The 22,686-nt window shown below is 51.9% G+C and overlaps 1 long non-coding RNA gene across 1 annotated transcript; it reads right to left on the bottom strand.

Annotated features, from left to right (window-relative positions):
- Positions 1-8,907: 8,907 nt before the first annotated feature.
- On the bottom strand, positions 8,908-22,469 carry LOC118998122 (uncharacterized). The gene is made up of 4 exons (XR_005068808.1): positions 22,116-22,469; positions 20,461-20,597; positions 15,670-15,915; positions 8,908-9,167 (listed from the first exon to the last, which is right to left on the bottom strand). It is a non-coding gene; the product is annotated as an uncharacterized LOC118998122 (long non-coding RNA).
- Between the last annotated feature and the right edge of the window lie 217 nt (positions 22,470-22,686).

The following is a 22,686-nucleotide window of genomic DNA, read 5'->3' on the forward strand; positions in this document are numbered from 1 at the left end:
GGTTAGTGGGGAACACAGACCCAGGCAGCGGAAGGGAGGGTCGAGAAACATCGATGTGTGAGAGAAACATGGACCAGTTGCCCCTTGCACACCCCCGACCAGGGACCTGGCCTGCAACCCAGCCATGCTCCCTAGCCTGGGAATCAAACCGGCAACCCCCTGACTTGCAGGCCAGTGCTCAACCATTAAGCCACACCATCCAGGACTCACTGCCTGTTCTTTACCCAGAGACTCCGTGTGACCTGCCTAATTCTCCCCGGGAAACGAACAGCTTGGGGTAGTTCCACCATAATAAAAGGGCAAAAGTTCCGTTTCCCTTTTCACCGGTCTCCTTGGCGCTGGCCGGAGTGTCCACTCCTCTCCAAATGCCCGGTGCTGTTCCCATCAGCTCACCACGGTGGGAAGAAACTGCCCTGAACCTCTCTCGGGTGCCCGGGGGGGTTCCCAGGAGCATCTGCAGCCCCTGGGACAAGCAGACAATCATTCTTGGGTTAAACTTGAACAATTCGGGTTCTAGCAGGTTTCAGAAGATGACGTTCTGCTCGGAGCCTTTCTGGGAAAACTCCCGTGTGGCAAAATACTGGCGTAAATTCACAGACGCCCGTGGGCTCCAGAATTTATTCAAAAGCAGGTGAGAGATTTTCTTCTCCCTGGGCAGCCCCCCCACCCCCCCGCAAAGTGACAGAAGACCTAACTAGGGACATCACTCTGAGGAAAAGTGTCTTGGTTTCTTCTTACGAGTAGTATTGTAATAATCACTGGTCAAGAACTTGGTTCTCTGTGGAAACCGAGTGGGTAAATGAGATGCTCGGAAGAGCAAATGAGAGCCCACCGCTGCCCCTGCTGTGTAGCCAATGAACGTGGTTAAAGCTGGGATGAGAAAAGGCGATGATGAACCCCTGCCCTCCCCCGCCCGTCCTCTCTCCAGTCACCCCACTGGCGTCACCCCAAGGGTACAAAAGAGCACAGCCAACCTCCACACAGCCCTGCAGGTGGCTGTCCTAGAAGCGACAGGATGGCGGGTCTCTTGAAGTCTCTGGGTGACGCTCGTTCGCTCACTCAAGAGTGTCATAGTGCACGTGAATGAGGCTTTCTGGACGCACTCAGATAGAGCTGAATTGCTGGGCGAGGAGAAGCAATTTTCATTTACGGAAAACGATTATGGACCATAAACTCTCTCCCNCGGGGGGGTTCCCAGGAGCATCTGCAGCCCCTGGGACAAGCAGACAATCATTCTTGGGTTAAACTTGAACAATTCGGGTTCTAGCAGGTTTCAGAAGAGGACGTTCTGCTCGGAGCCTTTCTGGGAAAACTCCCGTGTGGCAAAATACTGGTGTAAATTCACAGACGCCCGTGGGCTCCAGAATTTATTCAAAAGCAGGTGAGAGATTTTCTTCTCCCTGGGCAGCCCCCGCCCCCCCCCCCCCCGCAAAGTGACAGAAGACCTAACTAGGGACATCACTCTGAGGAAAAGTGTCCTGGTTTCTTCTTACGAGTAGTACTGTAATAATCACTGGTCAAGAACTTGGTTTTCTATGGAAACCGAGTGGGTAAATGAGATGCTCGGAAGAGCAAACGAGAGCCCACTGCTGCCCCTGCTGTGTAGCCAATGAATGTGGTTAAAGCTGGGATGAGAAAAGGCGATGATGAACCCCTGCCCTCCCCCGCCCGTCCTCTCTCCAGTCACCCCACTGGCGTCACCCCGAGGGTACAAAAGAGCACAGCCAACCTCCACACAGCCCTGCAGGCGGCTGTCCTAGAAGCGACAGGATGGCGGGTCTCTTGAAGTCTCTGGGTGACGCTCGCTCGCTCACTCAGAAGTGTCATAGTGCACGTGAATGAGGCTTTCTGGACGCACTCAGATAGAGCTGAATTGCTGGGCGAGGAGAAGCAATTTTCATTTACGGAAAACGATTATGGACCATAAACTCTCTCCCCGTGATGCTCAAGGCCACTTCCTTCCTATGCGCCCCCAGGGGACAGGCAGCCAGCCTCCCCCACCCTGCACAGAGCCAGCTCCACTCTCGCAGGCTCTGAACATCACACAGACTTGCTCTTGGCCACATTAATGAATGATGCCTGCCATTCGGAAAAAATGCATGCGTTTGTATAAAAGGTCTACATTTTTTAAAAAAATCAAAATTTGACTCTGGGGACGTGGACGTGCTGGTTGTCAACAACACTCTTGCCTGAGCCTTGAACGGCAGAAGCAAAGCATTTTATTTTTCTTTTCTGCACCGCGTCCTGGAAGACACACTGAAGTGATTATGCGGCCTTGCCAATAAAAACACCCTCATTTCTTTCCTCACAGGGACTCGGAGAAACCTAACTGTCTGCTTTCTTGAACCCTGTACCTGGTGTGCTCCGCAACCCTGACCGAAATCTCCCAGGCACCAAGTTTGGGGTCTCTGCCCCGCCCCCAGCAGCACCCTGTCTGGCCCAGGTGACAGGACTCTTTCTAATGGACGCCCCTCTCTTAAGCACCAAGCTGCCCTCCCTCCTGCCCTCTCAGTTTTAGCAGGAGACCTGGTTTCCTGTCCTACACAGAAAATGTCAGCCCCAGAACCCTGTGTGTTGGGCCACCAAGCACCCACCACCCACCGCCCCAGATTTCCCCCGCCTCTCCTCCTTCCCTACAAACATTTCAAGGCTCTTTGGACCCGACTGAGGACAGAAAGAAATGCTGCCTGTAGAAGGAGAGAGAGAGAAGATGGAAAGTCAACACTAATCATACTGTCAAAAGCAAAATTGTAAAACGCTCTTCCGAATTTTAGTGGCAAAACTCCACAATGGGGGATGGGGACCCTTTAAGGGGATCGCCCCGCTGGAGGGATGGCCCAGTAAGTGGGCCAGAGCCGGTGCCTCAAATGAGCCAGGCATGGCCCCCCAATCCAACAGTCTTCCAAGCTTGTGTCCCCTTCTTGCCTGACGGCAGGGGACCCCAAAGGCAGTAGCTGTCCTCCACCCGGAAGGGGTAGAGGGGTAATCCCGGCACAGCCTGGACCACCGGACCCCCCCGGAATTTCACAGACCCGTGCACCCTCCCAGGACTTTGCCTTCCGCCATCAGCTATGGAGGTTTCTCACCTGTTCCCTATGACACCTGCTACCTTCAACAGCTACTGTCCGGGCTAGGACATTTTTGGTTATGCCTGTAACCAAAACCATCCAGGAGTCCAGGACGAACGGCACTTTGTAACATAGGGTACGAGGAGTGTGTTATGAGGCGTATTTACCAAAAGGAAGAAACTGGAACCGCATCGTGAGCAAGAAGAAAAATCGCCTTTGCTATTTCACAGTCACAGATCTGAAATACGCACGCCCATGTTCGTGGGGCTCTGGAGACACCTTTTGTTCTGTCCCACTGACTTGAGTTAACAAGGCTAATGAACTTGGACACTGAAAAGGGTGACTGCCTGGGCAGCTCTTCCCTGTTCCCGACTCTCTTTTCATGGGGTCTATTTCCTGGTGGCAATAACATTTGTTGACTCTGAAAACGAGAGACGACCCTTTCGTGGCAGAATGTCACCATGGTGTTCCGCCGGTCCTCGCCCATGAAGCTCGGACACCCCCTTTCTCTGAGGGGCTGGGGGGCGCCGGGAAAGCAGCTGACTCCCACAGAAGCAACAGTCACTTAGAGAAAAGGGAAGGGGACAGATTTATTCCCGTCCCACTTGTCCTCCAGAACACGCTTTCATCAGAATGCAGAGGGTAATCGCCCCAGAAGCGAAGCTGCTGCCACATTGAATATCTGGTCTGCGTTTTGAGTTTGGGAACATTAACTCCTATTGTGCGATTCTGGCAGCGAATCATTGCTTTCTCCATTTCTGATGTTTAACCTACGAAGTTACACTTCGTCCTTCTTGAAATAACTAAAGTTTTTGCGAATGATCAGACGTTGAAGGTTTTTTAATTTCCACAGTGAGACCATTCACATCCTACAAGTCAAATAAGAAATGTTCTCAGGGAAGCACTGGGGACAAAGATTAAACACAGGCCCCACGTCGAGGCCGTTGCACGAACACCACGCACCCCCACCCCGCCCCCACACCCCGCCCCCACCAGTACCAGGGGAAAGGCACAGTCACCGGCTGTGCCCTCCATCCTCATTTGCCTAGGGCGAGTCCCGATGGTCTGGTTTGGTTTCTGGTTTTACAGAAGTTGTCATGGAAGGAGCTTTAAGATGCTCATTTTTACGATAAATGTCTCTTCAGAGATTGCAATAAACACCAATAAACCTGTTCGGTTTTCTGCTTCAAGCTTTGTTAAAAAGGCTTTTGCGAGAAGGCTCCTTTAAAAGTCCCAAGGACTCTGGCTTCTAAAGTAGTTTATATCTGAGGCAATAAATAACGTTTCTAGGGAAGACATCGGAGTGCAGACATAAATCTCAAGCAGGACCAAGCAGCGGATAACATTTGTGAGAAGCGAGACACGCTGCTTCTTAGTTGGGAAGAAAGCGAAAAACCCCTCCCCTCCGACAAGAAGAGCCCACACTAGACCATCCCCATTTTGTGGGACGACAATGCTATAATTCTTCTCAATTTTTGGCTCCTCTCTCATGTTGGAAAAGAGTTAAGGAAGGCCAGAAAGGAAAATTGATGTCTTTTCTCTGATTAGTTGGGGACAATTTGAGAAGAATATTCTTACCAAGGAAGAAAAGCTACTGGCTGGTTCAAGAAGCCGCAGGCAGGGGGGCTGGCAGCCACGAAGCCCCCCCCAGGGCACTCTGGGGGGGGGGACTAGGGCAGACACGCGCTGATGGAGACTCGCTGAGATAAAGTGACAGAGAGTAAAATCCGTTGAAATAGTTTAAAATTTTTTCTGGAAAAAATTTTGTTTTAATTCTCACCAGAGGATATGTTAATTGACTTTAGAGAGTGAGGAAGGGAGAGGGAGAGGGAGGGAGAGGGAGGGAGGGGGAGGGAGGGGAGGGAGGGGAGGGAGGGGAGGGAGAGGAGAGAGGGGAGGGAGGGGAGGGAGGGGAGGGAGGGGGAGGGAGGGGAGGGAGGGGAGGGAGGGGGAGGGAGGGGAGAGAGAGAAAGAAACATCGCTGGGTTGCCTCCCACACACCCCCTGACCAAGGATTGAACCCACGACCCTTTGGTGTGTGGGATGATGCCCCAAGTAACTGAGCCACCCAACCAGGGATGGGAAAAAATGGTTTTAATGCTTAAAAAGTTATATAACAAGAGGTAACACTTAAAAAAAAACTATGTGCAAAACACTAATAGGAAGTTTATTTTAGCAGAAGATTAAAGCAAAACATAAAATCCTCTGGCATTGTTGGCCACCTATTCCACGCTGTCAGTGTGCATTTGCCCCTGGGCCGTGATAATGGCATTGAACGCACAATCGGGAGAAACGCCGAGGCTGCTGGCCTCACCCGCGCCCGGCGAGGGGCGGTGGGCTCCCACTCTGAATGAGCGTCGAGGGCTGCACCTTTCACACCAGTCAAGGGCACTTAAACTGAGATTTTTTTTTTCTTGAAAACACAGGAGTAGGTGTCCCTCCTTCATTAGTTTCTGGAATGTCTGCCCTAAATAAAACAAGCTCACCTCTGAGAGCAAAGGCTGTCTTCTAGCTCAGCGAGGCGAACATTTTTAATGCTCTGACCACTTTCTTATTTGCAGGGACTTTCTCTTCTTCCCCTAACCTGTAGGAACCATCCTTTTTAAACAAAATTTGTCCGCATCTGTGTCCTGTAGACGGCAGGCAGGGTGAAATGAACACAACCAGATGGTTCTTTACAAAAAGACCACAGAAGCTGAACCTCAGCCTTTAAAACAGTGAAAAGGACAGGCCACCTGCCTTTGAATACGCTTCACCTGAAGGGCCGGGTGGCTGGGCCGGTTGGAGCATTGCCCCCAACACCCGAAGTCTGTGGGTTGGATTCCAGGTCAGGGCACACGTCTGGGTGGCGAGTTTGGTGCCCGGTCTAGGAGGGTTCCAGAGGTGACCCATTGATGCTTCCTCTCTCTTTCCCTTCTCCTCTCTCTAAAAACAATAAAAACAGCCTCTGGTGAGGATTTTAAAAAATCTGTAAATTCAGCAATCTTCCTTTAACCGCGCTTGGCTCTGCAGGCTCGTCCCATGTTGCCCAGAGACGTCCCCAGAAGCGACCTCATGGGCTGTGTGTCCACAGTTTGAAACCCACAGGTGGGGCAGTCCGACCGAGCGTGGGGTGGAAGCTTCTCCCTTCAAACTGCTGGTCCAGCCAGGGCCTAGGGGAAGCCCTCCCCGACCCCCCCACCCCCAGGGCAGCACGGACCTGGGTGGACAGCGCGTGAGCCCGAATCACAACTTTTCTTAGGACGGGGCTGCTGAGGCCATGGCTCTTCCTTGAAGTTCCACGCGCGTGGAGGCTCCGCTGGGACGCGCCGTTTGCTCGGAAGCCGATTGCCTCCAGCAGGCGCAGCCTCGGCCTCCCTCACCACCTGGGCCTTCTTGGCAAAGAAGCCGAATACCCTTTGCAAGTTGTGTTAGGCTACAGTTCTTCTTCCCATAATATCGTTCCCTTCTCTTCCATCGACCTGTTTATTTTCGTCCGGTAAGTTCTCGCGCTTTATCATTCCTCGCATTAATGTTGGCTTGCATCACTGAGACATGTATTTCTTGTCAAGCTAAGAAAAGCACAGAGGCCTCTTTGATGACGTCACTCACGGAGTCGAACATCGGAATGATTTTTTCCCCAAGTTGTCCACTTCCTTCTCTCGGTTCATCCACACGGACATGCAGGGCTCGCTCACTGCCATTTCCAAAGGCGTTTGCAGCGCTTTGGGGTCCAAGTATCCTTCCAGTTTCCGCTGTTTCTACTCCTGCTTTTTTTTTTTTTCAGATTCTTTGATTCTCTTTGCTGGCCACTCAATACACGGCAGAAAACTCGTACAGGATTGAACTTGGTGGGCGTCCTGACCCCGAGTAACTGAAAATGGAGGACTGTCACACAAGAATCTCCACGTGTGTTTTTGAAAATAGATTGTCAGAGACATCGAATACGCATGTTAAGGTTCCACAGGATAGATTTGAAAGACGTGGCTAAAAAGTCCACATTTACAGTGCCCTAGAAATGACCTCTCCAACTTCTAAAATTTAACAGCAAGTATTTTAGATGTCAAATTGAAACTGAGAGGGGAACATGGTTTTGCAAACCCCATTAAGGAACATACGAGCAAATAAGTTGGAACCTGCGGCCGCACGTTATCCCACATGGGACCTTGTGTGGCTTCTCTCTGACCTGGTGGCGGGCTCTCAGGTTCCATCCGGTTTTTCGCGGCCTCGGACAATGCTGCCAGGGCCACTCGTGGTGTCTGCTGGCTCGGGAGGAGTTTCTCCAGATGTCCCGATGAAGGAATCGCAGGGTGAAGAGAAGGGGATTTTAACTTGACTGGCTAGTTTGCCCTGCCCCCGACCCGGTGGTCCTGAGTACAGTCCCCCGCAGCGTCCTCACTCGCCCGATCTGACACGACCTTGTGGGCACTGGGCCTGGCTACGTCCAGATTTCTGCGCATCTGGGAGCTCTGGGTTGGTGTTTGATTGGTGGAGTTTCTCTGGTTACCAGGTGCCGCTGCGCTGGGGAGGCAGTCGGAGAGGGACACACCCCTGCTCAGAGCTCATGGCTGAGCAAAGGGGTGACTTACCAGATGCCAGTTGGTGAGGGGGTTACTGCATTCTCCCGTCTTCCAGCCCGAGACTCCTTTCCCCCGGGTGGGGGCAGAAATTCCGTGGAAGCCACCTTCTCCCTGTATTCAGGAACAGCCTGAGCTCATCGGGGAGGTTGAGCTGGCTGTTCCCCGTTGGGAAGAGTCCCCAAGACTTGGAAGAGGATGCATATCAAGCTTCCATGGGGAGAGTGGACCGGTGAGGTGGCTCAGGCACTGGGGGCCAAGATGCCAGTGTCCAGGAATGGCAGGACCAGAGAGGGCCGGGCAAGGGTGTCCTGCATTTCCAGGAGTGGCCCTCGGATCGGAGGGGCTCCCTTCCATGTTTTAGTCTGGGGTGGGCTCTGCATCTGGACGGGATGAAAGTCAAGAGCCTCAAGCACAAAGGGCATTCACCTGCTGCTTGCCTGGCAGGATACCGGCCTGGAGTCAAACCCGACTGAACAGGAAAAAGGAAATGGGTGTTTCCAAGCTGTGTGTGTGGGCAAGACTCACATGGTCACCCAGTGGTCTCGATGTGCTGGACAATGAGCGCCTCGGAGGCCCAGCAGGCAGCTCAGCCCCCAGGTCCCGGGGGACGGAAGGGGGTGTTCTCTCTGAAGGGCGAGGACGAATTAGCCGGGAAGGCTGTGGAGTTAAGGAAGCTGGGCTCCACCTGGGGAGTGATGGGTGGGGAGCTCTCAAAGCGTTGCTTTCTTTCTTTTAAGGATCGTGACGTGTGTAGATTTGCTCCAGAACGATTACCCAGGCTGCGGTGTGGATGACAGATTGGAGGACAGGAGCCTGGACTGAGCCAGGGAGACATGGCATGGAAGTAGGTGACAAATGTCAGTGGCCCAGGCAATGGCAATGGGGACTGGGTGTGTGTGTGTGAGAGGGTTGGAAGGGAAACACTGAGCCTCCTGCTGCCCTGGCTGGGGTGGGGGGCGCGTGGGGGTGGGGAGGAGTCAGGAGTCAGGCTGGTGGGAGGAACTCTGGGAAGGGCAGGTGTGGGAGGGAAGGGGAGGGCTCTGTTCAGACATGTTCCCTCCTGCAGCCTGTGACTGCAGGGACCCAACCGGCAGTGGGGGGCCCTTTCTGAGGCTCAGGCGCAGGACCAGGCCATGACCGTGCAGCTTCTGGGGGTCACCAGGCTAGAAGGGTAATAAATAAGGCCCTGGCTGGAAAGGCTTTGCCCCAGGAGAGAAGAAAAGAGGGGCGGGGGCGGGGGTGGGGGGGGGTCGGGGCAGACAGGGTTGTTTATGTGAGTTTAAAATATAATAGTTGTGTGTTGAACTGGCTGCCTCCACCTCTTTATTGCCATCCCACGCACCGTATTTACAATCATTTCCCCAGCTTCGTCTGACATTTTGTGTAAAAATGGCTACCACGGAAGCCAGGCCGTCTTTCGAGTACCAGGAATACCAGACGAGTCCTCGAACGACCGAGGCAGGAGCTGCCCGTTGTGAATTTCCAGCTACACGTTGTTTTGATAATGAGGCTCTTAGCTCACGGTTAGCTTATAAAGTTCCTAATTAAACGAGAATGGGAAGATACGTTTATTATTTATTTCCAAGCACCCAGACTTTGATAACGAAGCGAGGCGTCCTGATGGCGTGTGCCGACAGGCGAGGTTCCATTCTGGGCTGTCAAGGTCGGCTAGAAAGAAATGGGACCCACTGTTTTTACAAGCCTCACGTATTCAAAGGGTGTTTTCCTCCCCAACGCCGAGGATTAGTCAGTGATTATGCCCTTTGAAAGGACATAACTGAAGCTGCTTTGGGGGGGGGGGCAGACGCTCCACTGAGTGTCTGCCTCAGGGGTTCATGAACCTCCTCCTGCGAGGAGGAGGGGGCTTGAGTTTTGGAATCAGCCAAGTCATTCGGAGCCAAGTTCGGTGAGTAAGAGGAAAGCCTGAGCACAGCCCTATCAGATCAACAAACACGTCCTGCCTCCCCGCCCCCCACGGCGTTCACCGGCTCCTAGGAGCGCCTCCACACCCCAGCCCCAAGACTGACTTCATTCCTCCTCATTGAAGTACGTGGTCTCTCCCCGTCCTTTACACACCCACACCTAATTCGCCACCAGGGAAGGCAGCTTTGTTCTCCAACACACACCCCAGAGCCTTCCACTGCCTCCCTCTCCCTGCATCATCCCAGTGTGGGGGGGGGGAGGGGGGCAGGGAGGGGGCTGGCCAGCCTCCCCAGGAGGCGCCAGTCCCTCATCCCTTTGTGCCCCTCAGTCCTGCAGCAACGCCTTCTTCCCGCAGGGCAGGCGCCGGCCTCTCCTGCTGAGCACCCTCCGCAGCTCTCTTCGCCCTGCGGGCACCCTGACCAGGCCCCTGGAAAGTCCCCTCCCCCCCCGCCCCGCCCCCAGACCTCATGAGCTTTCTGCGGGTTCCTCGAACGCGCCCAGGTTTTTGCCACCGTGGAGTCCCTGTCCTTGCTCTTTTCCCAGCCCCACAATCCCGTGCGTGTGCCTGGCTCCTATGCATATTCCTTCCCTGCTAATAACCAACTGTTGCAAACTGGGCGGCTTAAAACAACAGAAACGGGTTCTCTCACAGTTCTGGAGGCCAGGGGTTCAAAATTAAGGTGCTGGCAGGTCCACGCTTCCTCTGAAAGCCGCAGGAGAGGGTCCTTCCTGCCTCTCCCGGCTTTGGGGCTGCCAGCACTCCTTGGCTTGTGGCTGCATCACTGCAGCCCCTGCCTTCATCTCCACATGGCCTCCTCCCCTGGGCTCTCTCTCTTCTTCTGAGGATACCAGTCCTGCCGGGTTTGGGCCTCACCCACGTCCAGTACGGCCTTGTCTTAACTAATTACATCTGCAATCATCTGATTTCCAAGTAAGGTCACGTTCACAGGTACTGGTGGGTAGGTAGGACTTCACCGGAACACAACTCAACCCGTAACTGCAGCCTCTGGCTCTTGGCCTCCACAGGCACGCCTTCCCCTGGGTGGGCAGAGCTCTCCAGGGTGGGCTGCCACCCTCAGCTTGGGCCTCAGCAGGTGTCTGTGGCGACTCTTCTCTCCTCTGAGATGAACACGTGTGTTCGGTTGATTTGCCTTCATGTCTGTCTCTCGCTCGACTGGAAGCTCCTTGAGCCCTGGACCCCCCCCCCCGTGCCCAGCACCCCCGTGCCCAGCACTTCTCCAGAGGCTGACAGCAGGCCCCCCCCCTGTAGATGTTTAATACATTTTCATATTAACTGAACTTCAAAATGGGTGGCAGGCTAGAGGAGGCAGCAGCGGCCTGAGGGTCAGACGACGCAAAGGAACAAGACTCTAACCTACACCCATCTAGTGCTTTCTAACTTTCAGTGTCTTCAAAGCCGTTATTTCTTGGAATCCGCACAGCAGCCCAGCAAGACAGACCAGGCAAGTCTGAGCGCCCCCCTTTTTCAGAGAAGAGCTCGCCCGTCAAGCTCATAATGAACGGAGATGGGGGACCCCTGAATGGTGGAGCTGGGAGGAGTCTGGTGAGACACGGGGTCTGATCTGTTCCTCGTACAAGTGAGAGAGCAGAGGCTGGAGGAGGGAAGCGGTTCACTGGCGATGTCTCAGCTGCTGACTAGCAGAGTGGGGGCTGGATTCTGAGTCCTTCTGAGGGAACCCCAAACATGTTTAGGGAACAGCAGGGTGGTCGCAGCAAATGAGTATCCTCCCCAAACGACGCCCCGACAGGACAAGGCTCCTCCAGAACACACTGTAACGTGCCAGACTTCCGGAATGGGGCCCCTGACACCCCACCTCTGGGCCTGGTGAGCTTGAGAGAGAAACTGTTGAGGGGCCCTGAGCGATCTGGCCTTGAGGGGTAGTCGATCAATGACGAGGGGCCTCATGAGTCGGTGCGTACCAAGGCATCTGTGCTCAATGGGGAGGGAGCCTATCCCAGCCGGGCCTACTTTTTAAGAGACAACGTCTGGAAACCGCAAACCTTTGCGGCTGGAGCCTCGCAGAACACCTGACCCCATCTGCACTCAACGGACAGTGCTCGAATGAACGCGGGAGGAACTCAGGCACAGCCGAACTTGAACATGGCGGAGGCTCTAAAGCAGGAGGGATCCTTCCGGAACCCCTCAGTGTGTTCCCCAGACTTCACACATCATCTGTTCCCTCCGCCTGCAGGGTTTGCGTCGCCCTGCAAACTCGCTCGGGGGTGGACCGGTGTGAGCTAAAGAATCGGGGAAAGTTGGCGTTATAACACACAAGAGAATAACAGCATACCGGGCTCCGTGCTATCGGTTTTCAGGGTCAGAGTGGAGCCTTCTAATGAAGGTGCTGGCTAGTAGACTGCTGTGGCTAAAAGCCCACAGACTACATCAAGAAGGATTTTGGAAGCAAAGCTGAAAATACATCCTTACTTTTGTATATGCTTTAAAATGCCATATGCATATTTAATGATTATATGTCAAGAAAATGTCCTGGAGCCCTGGCTGGTGTGGCTCAGTGGATTGAGCATGGGCTGTGGCGAACCAAAGGGTCGCCAGTTCGATTCCCAGTCAGAGCACATGCCTGGGTGGCAGGCCAGGTCCCCAGTGAGGGTATATGAAAGGCAACCACACATTGATGTTTCTCTCCCTCCTTTCCCCTCACTCTAAAAATAAGTGAACAAAATCTTTAAAAAAGAGAGAAAGAAAAAGAAAATGTCTTAGAGCACAGCCATTAAAATAATCACAGAATAAGAAGATGGCGCTGGGGTTAAAATAAAAAGGTTAGGGTTTTTGTTGCTGTTTTCCTTTTTATTTTTTAGTCTGGAAAGAGGATGGTTCGGGGAAAATAGAGAATAATTTCTGCATAGATGTTCTGTCCATTAGACAAATATTCGCCACATCCCTCTTTGGTCAGCCAGGTGCAGGGGTCAGAATGCCTAAGACAGGTCAACCTTGCCCTTGTGGGGACATCGGGGGCTAATATAAATCTACGTACTGAATTCTGAAAAAATGTCTCGTGAAACTTGGAAGGGCCACATTTAGAACTAATAGAAAAATCCATGAAAAAAAAAAAAAAAACAGAAAAAGAAAAAAAAAAACCCTGCACAGTGCCCAGGACGAGAGAGGCACCCGGGAGAGGGAGGGTGACTTTGAAAGTGACGATGTTCTTATCGCGATATTAAAATGTCTACAGGAAAAGTAAGCAAAGGACAGCCAGCAATTCAGAAAGGAGAGATACAAATGGCCAACTGAACTACATGCAGATGAAAATAGGTGCAAAATTACATGCACAGTAAAACAGAACAATGCAGAGTTGCTAGTAAACCTTCGGAATCAGAAGAGACTAGTGAATGGAAACTGAGGTTAGAAACAGATTCCAATAAACCCACACAAACTACGAAACGAGTGATTAGTGAGAACCGAGATGTTGGAGGGAAAAGAAAGACAATGCTTGAAAGACGTTGATTGTCCGAGGGTCCCCATGTATCAGCTGTTCCAGAGGGCCACAGACCCCACTCCTTGGGACTCCCGTGGGGAGGCGGAGAAATGCCAGACTGAATGTTGGGCACAGGGCCCAGCGGGGCTTTCTTATGTAACAATCGCCCGAGCGAGTTAGTGTGAGAACTTGCGAAATGAAGGCGAAGAGTGGCCAAAACAAATGCGTGGCCAGACTAAAGCCAACTTGGCTGACGCCGCTCCAACATTTGCGTTTCACAGAGAAAAGAGCCATAAAGTCGATAGCTGTGTTTTCGCCACAAATCCTGTTTGTGATCGTCCTCTGCCCCTGTCTCTGTGACGTCATCGTCACTAGCAAAAGCTCCACATTCCACAAAGTCCACAGAGAGCGCTGGAAATGGTGAACCCAAACCAGCCGAGTCGGGGACCCGGACCCTAAGCTCTGGGTTTTTCCTGGGAGCAGCACTGTTGCTCCCCTTCAGGGCCCTGGTTGGGTCTTTCTAGCAAACACCCGGAACTCTCCTCCCGTCTGGAAGTCAGGTATGTGTGGATCAGGTGGTGTGTTTGTTCAGCGCCCTGTGCTGTTATTCCCAGCAGAAAGGGAGTGAGGACAGAACGCTCTGTCAAACAAACAATTGCCCAAGGTCTTGGGCAAGAGAAATTGGGACAGGAAGCAGACAGTGGACTCCTTGCCCCAGGTAACTGCCCGATAAGGTAAACACGCCGTGTACAATGAGTTCCTGTCCTCCCGTGATAAATATTTATGTGCTGAGCCCTGTGTTTAAAAGCACTAAACCATTTCTCAGTCTGAACACTGACCTTTGGATACAAAACACGGGGCTAATTTTGCAGGGGATGTGATTAATTGTTGTGGCTCAGAGCTGTACTAGGAACAAGAGAAATTGTTTTGGGGATTGTTTAAAAAGTGATTCAGCAGGCGTGTGTAGCTTTCGGGTAACCTTGTGGAGTTTACACTCTGCCACTTTCTTTAGCCACACAGAGAACAGGAGTTGCACCAACGATCGGGGGTGGGGGGGGGGGGAAGACGGTGGCCCAGCGGTTTGTCCTGAGCAAACTCAGGCCCTCCTGACGGTAGAAGTGACGGATTCAGCTGTGGGGTTTACGCACCGCCTTGCATTAATAAGGTACCAGGGACCTTATTCCTAGGACATTGGGTTGGCCTGGCCCAAAATCCCTGTGACCCAGACCTACTGAACTTTCGTGTAAATAAAATGTGCAGGCAGACAGAGCCCTTGCAGTGAACCCCACCCGAAACAAAAGTAAAAGGTGAACCACAAACAAGGACAGATAATGTGTCACAAAACAGTACCGCCTTCTTCCTAGGTGGTGACCTGGGTCCTCCCTGTCACCTCCCCCTCTCACCCCCAGGGTTCGATGTACCTAAGACCTTATTGTTTCGCCCCTGAAATAGCCCAGACCCACACCCTGCCCTCACAGCTTTTGCCAGTTGTCTGCCTTTCCTGGCTTTCTCTTGCCTGGGTACCTCCAGGCACCGGCTCACCAAGCCCGACTCCAGGTGTTGCCACCAGCGGGGCTCCCAGGCTTCCACTTCTCACGAAACGGTGCCCTCTCCCATTCCACGACCTTGACCTGGACTACAGCCCGGACCCCTCCCGCTGTGACCCAGACCCACCTGCATCTGGTTGTAGATGGTTCTTCCCGAACACCTTGGAGCCTTCCATCCATGTTCTTCTGTGTTCACTGCTCCCCGCCACTGCCCCCCAAAAGTGTGCACTGAACTGCACACCTAAACACGGTTAAAATAGTCGACTACATTTCACCACAATTTTAAAGCATAACTAATACATTTTTAATTAATGAATTGATTTTTAGAGAGAGGGAGAGAAACATCAGTGTGCGAGAGAAACGCCCATCAGCTGCCCCGCTGCCTCCCGTCAGTGCCCCAACTCGGGGACCAAACCTGCAACCCAGTCACGCACCCTGACCAGGAATCAAACCTGTGACCTTTCGCTTTGGGAGATGACGCACCCAACTGAGCCACACTGGTCAGGGCAAAAATAACTAGTATGTTTTTAAAAGGTAATAGTAGTTCCCACACCACGTTACCACTGTTTGGGAACTTCCATTCAGTGACCAGTCCTCAGAACACGGTAGGATGGGCAGGAGTCTTCCCATCCCCCTGGAGGAACTGAAGGACTAGTGTGCAGGCTGTCACACTCACTCAGGCTCACGGCCAATCCTGGAGGGCTCTGGTGCCAGGTCCTCACAGAGGGTCCCGGCTGTGTTTCCACCACAGCTGCAGGCTGGGGGCGTTGCAAAGAGAACATCCAGTTGGAAAAGCCTGAAGTATTTACCGCCCAGCTCCAAACTGGCTCCAGGCCCCCTGTGGGGACACAGGAGGCCCTCCAGAAATGCCTGGTGGTTGGCTGACTGAGGGTCCCTGGCTACCCTTCCTGCGAGATCTTGTGATGCATCGAGTCATCAATGGACCTTGATGTGTTAATCCCCCAGAGGCGTGAAGCCGATGACCTTGGACAAGACGTTTGACCTTTCTCAGCTTTGGTTTCTTCTTCTATGAAATAAAAATTGAACCAGATGCTTCCTGGCCAGGAGAGGGGAGGTGTCTTCCTAAGCCTAAAATTCTACCGCTACGTCAGAATACCTGCTTGCTAAGGACTCCCTGTTTCTGTTTCATCCCCTTCCCTCCGGGGAGCCGGTGAAGGAGGGTCTGATTGTACGGCGTTTGGAGAAAGAGATCTTCCAGCTCGACAAATAAAAAAATCTTTCTCATTTTCAAGTGTTCTGCCTTTGGCACATATGTCTTCATACTACAGCTTTTAATGTTCTGAAATGTAATCTGCAGCCCGGACCTGTTCCGAGAGGCCCCACAGCACTTTTCAAAGTGGGGCTGTTTGGATGAAGAGAGAGAGAAAAAAAATACAGTAATAGCTTTAGACTGGCATTGAAATAACCTGGAAACCCTACTCCAGGTGGAATTCTGAAGCGCAACCCTACAAAGATTTCTCCCAGTGTTTCAGTCTAGACTCCTCTGAAATGTCTGAAAGTGTGTGCGTAATCATTAACTTTTATTGGGGACACACCAGGCTCGATCGAGGAAACAAAGCAATTACTTGCTAGCTCTTCCCCGGCTCTCCCCCGACAGGAGGATCTGCGTGGAGCAGCGCAGAGTTTGGACGGAGACTTTCCCGGGCCCTTTCCAGGGATTACACCCAGGGAAAGACCATAAAACTGGCATCCGGCACCACACGCTCTTACCGCTGGACGCGAGCGCACTTGGCTGTGAAACTGTGTTCTCGGGCTCGGACTAGGACCAAACCACAGAGTCTCAATGTCCTGTTTGTGACCAGTGTTTTCATTGCTTTGATCTTTTTGGGGGGGCGACGCCAGTCACCATCATCGGAACTGTATTTTCTCTACCTTCCGTCGCAGAGGACGGTGCCCGTGCGCTTTGATGACCAGGGCTGGCCACGTCTGTGCCCCCTCCGCCAGTCACCCCGGGGACTCTGGGATCCCTTTCCGCTCTCCGGCACCTAAGTCTGTGTGACTGCAGAGGTCATCTCAGGTGGAGCAGAGGTCAAACACCAATGCCCGCTGTTGCCAAAACAGACCATCCCTGATTTTTCTAGAAAGTTAACCGAGCTTGCAAAGCCGTGTTGGTTATGATACTGGTTGGTGGTTCACAGAGAGAATGTTCACAGCTTGAATACAAGGTCATTGCATGTTTTTTCTTTTTGGGGGAAAGGGAAACTTTTTATCGTTAACAGCTTTATTGAGATACGTAACTCACATACAGTAATGTTCAGCCGTTTAAGGCGGACTATTCTACGGCTTTTAGCCTGTTCAGAGTTGGGCAGCCGTGGGCACCATCAATTCTAAAATATTTTCATCACCCCAGAGAGAAACGCACCCCTCTTAGCCTTCCCTCCCTCCTCCCGACCCACTCCCCTAGCCCCAGGGCAACCCCGGTCTATTTTCTGTCCCTAGGGACCTGCCTGTTCGGGACATTCCACGTAAATGCAATTACACGAGAGGCGGTCCTTTGTGTCTGGCTCCTTTCACTCAGTGCCAAGTTTTCAGGGTGGTTCACACTGTAACATATATCAGAGCTTCCTTCCTTCCTTCTCCGGCCAAATGACATCTGTGCTGTGGACAGACCACAGGTGGTTCGTTCATTCACTGAGTGGTAGGTTGTTGAATTTTGGAACCGGAAGGGACACGGCAGATCCCCTAATGCCACCGGCAATTTTACAAAGAGAAGAGAGCCCAGAGAGGGGACGCAACCTGTCCAAGGCAACACAGCCAGGCTTGGAGGCCTGGCCCTAGAGATTTGGTTTTTAAACCACAAAATGTTTGCAGCATAGTGAAAAGTCTAGAAAAAAATCTAATGAATAGGCACGAACCCATCGCCCAGCTTCGAAGCCACCTCCCCATATTGGTATGTGATGTCATTTAAAGAATGAAATATCAAAGATACTTTTGAGGGTCTCTGTGTATGCCCTTCCCCGGTCCCTGGTCCTGGTCCTGGCCCTGGCCCCTCTCTCTCCAGAGAAAAATATACTTTGCCAAATGTGTTCTTTCCATGCACAAACATGGAATTCTATCGCTTAAATTCTATCACTACAAACATCCATATCTATATACAAGCATTATATTTTGTGCATGCATCCAAACTTTATATAAATAACATCAAACCGTATGTATGTATCACTCTGTAATTTGCTCTTTACAATGTTATGCTTTTGAGATTTAGCCATGTTCGTCTATATTCACTGCTTTATAGTATCTTTTTTAAAAAATCTTCACCCATGAACATTTTTTCATTGCTTTTAGAGAGAGAGGCAGGAGTGGGGGATAGAGAACTCGAGAAATATCCATCTTAGAGAGAAGCATCGTTGGTTGCCTTCTTGTATGCGCCCCCACCGGGGGGAAAGATCAAACCCGCAACCTGGGTGTGTGTGCAGAAATCAGACCTGTGACCTTTCCATCCCCGTGACCACACCGCAACCAGCCGAGCCACACCGACCGGGGTTTTCGTATCGATTTTGAAAACATTCCAGCATTCACTCATCTCTGCGCCCTAATGAGCATTTAGATCTACGGACAACAAACCCTTCCTACAGAGTCAGACGGCACGTATTCTAGGCTTGGCAGGTCGAACGTCCTCTGTCACTCAGCGACCACAGCGGCACCGCAGCCTCGGACGGTGCGACCACAAACAGGCGTGTCCCAGTAACAGTTCGCAGAGACGGGCGGACGACCTGGTTTTCTTGTTCTCGTTCACTGGTCTTTCGGGTGTCCCCTTGGGGACTCCCCGTTTCCAGCCTTTACCAGTTTCTCTTCCACCCAACAGCTTGTAGCAGCGCCCGGTAAATTGTCAATGTGCTTCGTCGGCTGTTTACGGACGTTGTTACTCAGTCTGGGGCTCCCATCGTCTCTCTGTTTTGGTTGTTAGAGGGCCTGGGGTTTCTAAGTTTAACCAACTGTGAATCTGTTCATTTATAGATTGTACTTTCCAAGTCTTGGTGAAGAAATCCTTTCTTAATTTTCTCCTGATTTTCCAAATGTTGCCCATTTGGCTCCTTGCATTTAACTCACCTGGAATTTACGCACGTGTTTGCTATGAAGTGAAATCAGTTTATTTTTTTCTATAAACACCATCAGTTGCTCGGCCCTCATTATCGACTAGTCCATTCTTGTGTGGCCGATCTCCTGGAGGGGAGGAAACACGCGTCTTTCTCCGTGTGTTGTCTGGGTTCTCCGCTGGGGCTCTGTGATGCCAGCTTGGCAGACAGAGATGCATTAGAACATGGATGTAAGTTTTGGGTGACACGTCTTAAGCCTCCCTTAAGACAGGAGGACCCAGAGAAAGTCACACCTCAGTGTTTTGTCTGAGGCTGTGGGGAGAACACGCAGAGACAAAGGGGTATGAGCTCAGGGCCGTAAACTGGGAGAAACTGCAGGGCCCATGCATTCTGCCTCCTCTCCCCAGCCCGCCCCCACCCCGTCCTCCCTCCCTCCGTCTTTGGAGAGGAGGCTGCTCCTTTCCTCCAGGGACCGGGATGCCCCTCTCATAGGAGGGTTTTATGACCTGCTTCAGGGGGAGGTCGGAGAGGCCTCCCTGCACGGGCCATTTTTCAAATGGCTTCAGTTTAAAATGTTCGCTGAGCCAGGGCACCGTGTCCTGGGGAAGCGCGTCCTGAACGCTGTCCCGACGGCACCGCCGCTACCACGTAAATATCCTCTTACGTCTGTGGGTTTATTGTCGGGCCCTGCTCCTGAAGCCTGTCTGTTTCCGGGCCGGCTCCAGACATTCCAGTTCCTGCAAGTTCCTAACGAGTCCTGCAGTTTGGAAGGGCCACGGCCCTCCCCCTGCTTTCCGGCTCACCTTCCTTCTTCAGAACGGTCTTAACTGCTTTTGGTTGTTTGCTCTTCTGTCTACACCGCAGGGTAAGCTTGTCAATTCCTCAAAATTCCTTATGGGACTTCTGATTGGTGCTACACTCGATTTAGATATTCATTCTGGAGCGTACTAGCATCTTTGTGAGACGCTGACCATTTCCATAAAGATGGCATATAGCCCCCCCTTCTTGTTCCAATACACACCCTTTAAATAATTTTTAAAACTGTGTAATTTGTGACAAATTATATAATTATAACTTTTATAATTTTCTCTATACATTTATATATGTATATTTATTATACATAATAATGTATAATAAATACATTATATTTATTCCTCTGTTATATTTATTCCTTGGTTAGACAAATTCTCTTGCTCTTGTAAATGGTAGTTTTAAAATTATAGTACTTCTTGTGTATAGGAATACACTTGAGTTTTATATATTAATCTGAAGTCCAGCAACCATGATAAACTCTTAGTTCCAAAAAGTCTATTAGTTCTAAAATTCCCTTGGGTTTTTATGTGGATGTTCCTAATATCTGTGACCTATGACAGTTCTGTTTTTTTCTTCCACCTGGCACCTTCTACTAATGTCTTCTGTTCTTAATGCCCAAGTGGGTACCCAACTCCATCACCTGCTTGGACGGAGAGGGTGACGGAGGGCGCCGCTGCCTCCCACCTGCCTTCGATGAAATGTTTCTCATTTAACCTCTCAGTGTGGTATTTGCTGGGGTTTTCAGCAGAGGCCTCTGCCCTCCAACCATGAAAGATCCTGCCTGTGTCTAGTGAGCTGCAAGTCTTTACACCGGTGTCTGAAATAGCTTTTATTAACTAACGTTTTCTTATGGAAGTAAGCTAGCTCAGAGAAGCAGCAATGAATCGATGAAAAGTAGAACCCCCTTTCCCAGCCCCAGTCCTTCTCCTCAAAGTCATTGATATCTTGCCTTTCCTTCCAAAAACTTTCAGTGCATGTAACAAGCACGTATTTTACGGCCATTTTTTTCCCCCCCACAGAGATCATACTGTACATACTGTTCTATAGTCCGGTCTTCTCTAGTAAAATCTCTTGGATGTCATTCTATGTCCGTCCACCCTGGTCCACTCCATTCTTTTCCGCGGCTGCATAGTATTCCACTACGTGGATGCCCAGGATTGGTCTAATCAATTCCCTATTAAGAAACATTAAGGCTGTTTTCTGATTTGTCTATTGATCTGTTTGTTGGCTCTTGCCCGTGATGCCTCAGCGAGCGCCCTCCGACATATATCTTGGTATATGGGATATTATATGGTATATGGTATATGGTATATATGGTATATGGTATAGTATCTTGGTACATTTCTGCAGGCACATTCGTAGGACAAATAGGAAAGCTCCCCATTTTACACTCCATTGCCAACCCCTCAAACCCGTTTTCCTGAACGCCCTATTCTTCGCTGGAGGAGACCCAGGAAGACTGTGCTTGCTCCAGCCAAGACCCTCTGGGACCCATGGAAACCCTTTGCATCTCCCTTTCTTCCTGGTAAGAAGAGAGGCTGGGGCGTGGAGAGCAGACCGGCCTTTGGGCATTTGTCCTGTGGACCCACTGGTCCCTCTCAGCCTGCCTTAGTCTCTGCAGACTTTGGACCCAATCGTACACCTAGACTCCCAGGATAGCCTGCTCTTTCCTCCTCCGGGGTCTGCCTACTCGGGTGCCTGGTACCTGTGGGCTCCTCCCCGCCTTCACCCTGGTCTTGGACTTGGCTCTGACATCTGCTGCCTCTTCCTTAGGCCAAAGAACTCCTAGCTCCCCATCTGCGTTTCCCACGTCTGTGGTATTTATTTTCTTCTTCTTATACTAAGTGGCCTCCCCCTGCCCCTTCCTGGACTGGCCCGATCGTGGTCCCCTGCCTTTGTCAGGGGCCAGAATACACTGTCCCCAAATCCGCCACTTTGGTCTGAGAATTGTTTTGGACTGAAGGCAGATGAGGAAAGTCAGACACAGACGAGCGCTCTGCCCTCCTGTGACCTGCCTGGCAGCGGGGAGTAAACTCTCCGTTGCAGCTGTGCCCACCCCCCCACGCAGCGACCCCTGTCACCAGAGATGGTGCCAAGGGGACCATCCTGCAGAACACACTCCCCCCTAGGCCCTACGCAGCCCCTCTCTGCCGCTGGTTCCCCCGTATTCTTACCTTCCCACAGTTTCTACCCCTCGAAGCCCCTTTCCTTTCTCTGGGCATTTCCCCACAATATACTGCTTTTTGTTTTACGGCTATAGAAACCCCCAATTTAAAAGGGGTGTCACTTCTGTGAAGCTCCCATGCCCGTAAGTAAAAATCAAAGCTCTGTGCCTTTTCTCTGTTAATCGGTCTCCAGTCAGTCTAACTTTAATTGGTATGCCCTCCCCCGACACGGAGCCCAACGGGGTGGAGGAAAAGTGTCTCCTTCCCCACACCCCCCACGCTCCCTTCTCTGCGGGGACCCCAGGGCGGACTGAGCCCCGAGCAGGGCGCTCCTTCCGTTGCGGGCACACATCACTAATTCTGTCCCCTCCAGCCGGGGTGGCCTTTCACAATGAGAGTCAGATCACATCACTTCCTTTTTCAACCTTTTACAGCTTCTCAGCTCCTTAGAAAACACCCAGCACCCCACAGCCTCCTGCCTTCCCACCCGCCTCGCACGGTGGGGACCTTCCAGTTGTCTTTCTCACCTGATGGCTTTGAACTTGGAAGGCTCACTTCACCCTCAACCCCTCACCACCCGGTGAGAAGGAGGTGTTATTCTTTATCATCACACCTCAAACCTTCTTTTCCTTCTTGTACCAGGAATTTGTCCTGCCTAACTGATTTGCCTTGAAAGAATTACCTGTCCCCAGGTGTCCACCAACCTGCCCCACTTTCCATGGGGGCAGAGGGGGGGTGTGGTGGACGCTTGGCCCATCAAACTGCCCCCTCTGGATCTGACCCTTGGCCCCTGCGGCCTGGTATCAGCGTTTACAACAACAAAATAGCTGGAGCACATGTGTTTCCAAGACGGTGCCCTGAAGAGAACACAGCCCTTTCCTACCCGCCCACCCTCCTCCCCTTGCTCCTCCCCGCACCCGCCCTTCACCAGCCCCGCACAGGCAGCTGTACCTTCTGTTTTCTGAGCTTCCCGTGTCCTTCTCCCAGCCTCCCTTTCTCATCAACTTCCCTGGCTGGGGCTCTGCTCTTTGCGTGCAAGGAGCCCGGCTGACTCTCTCCACCCTCCCTGGCCGTGCCCCTCTTGGGGCCAGTCTTGCC

This window comes from Sturnira hondurensis, unplaced genomic scaffold (genome assembly GCF_014824575.4).
Source record: "Sturnira hondurensis isolate 20B ecotype Veracruz unplaced genomic scaffold, ASM1482457v3 Scaffold0013931, whole genome shotgun sequence".
NCBI lineage: Eukaryota > Metazoa > Chordata > Mammalia > Chiroptera > Phyllostomidae > Sturnira > Sturnira hondurensis.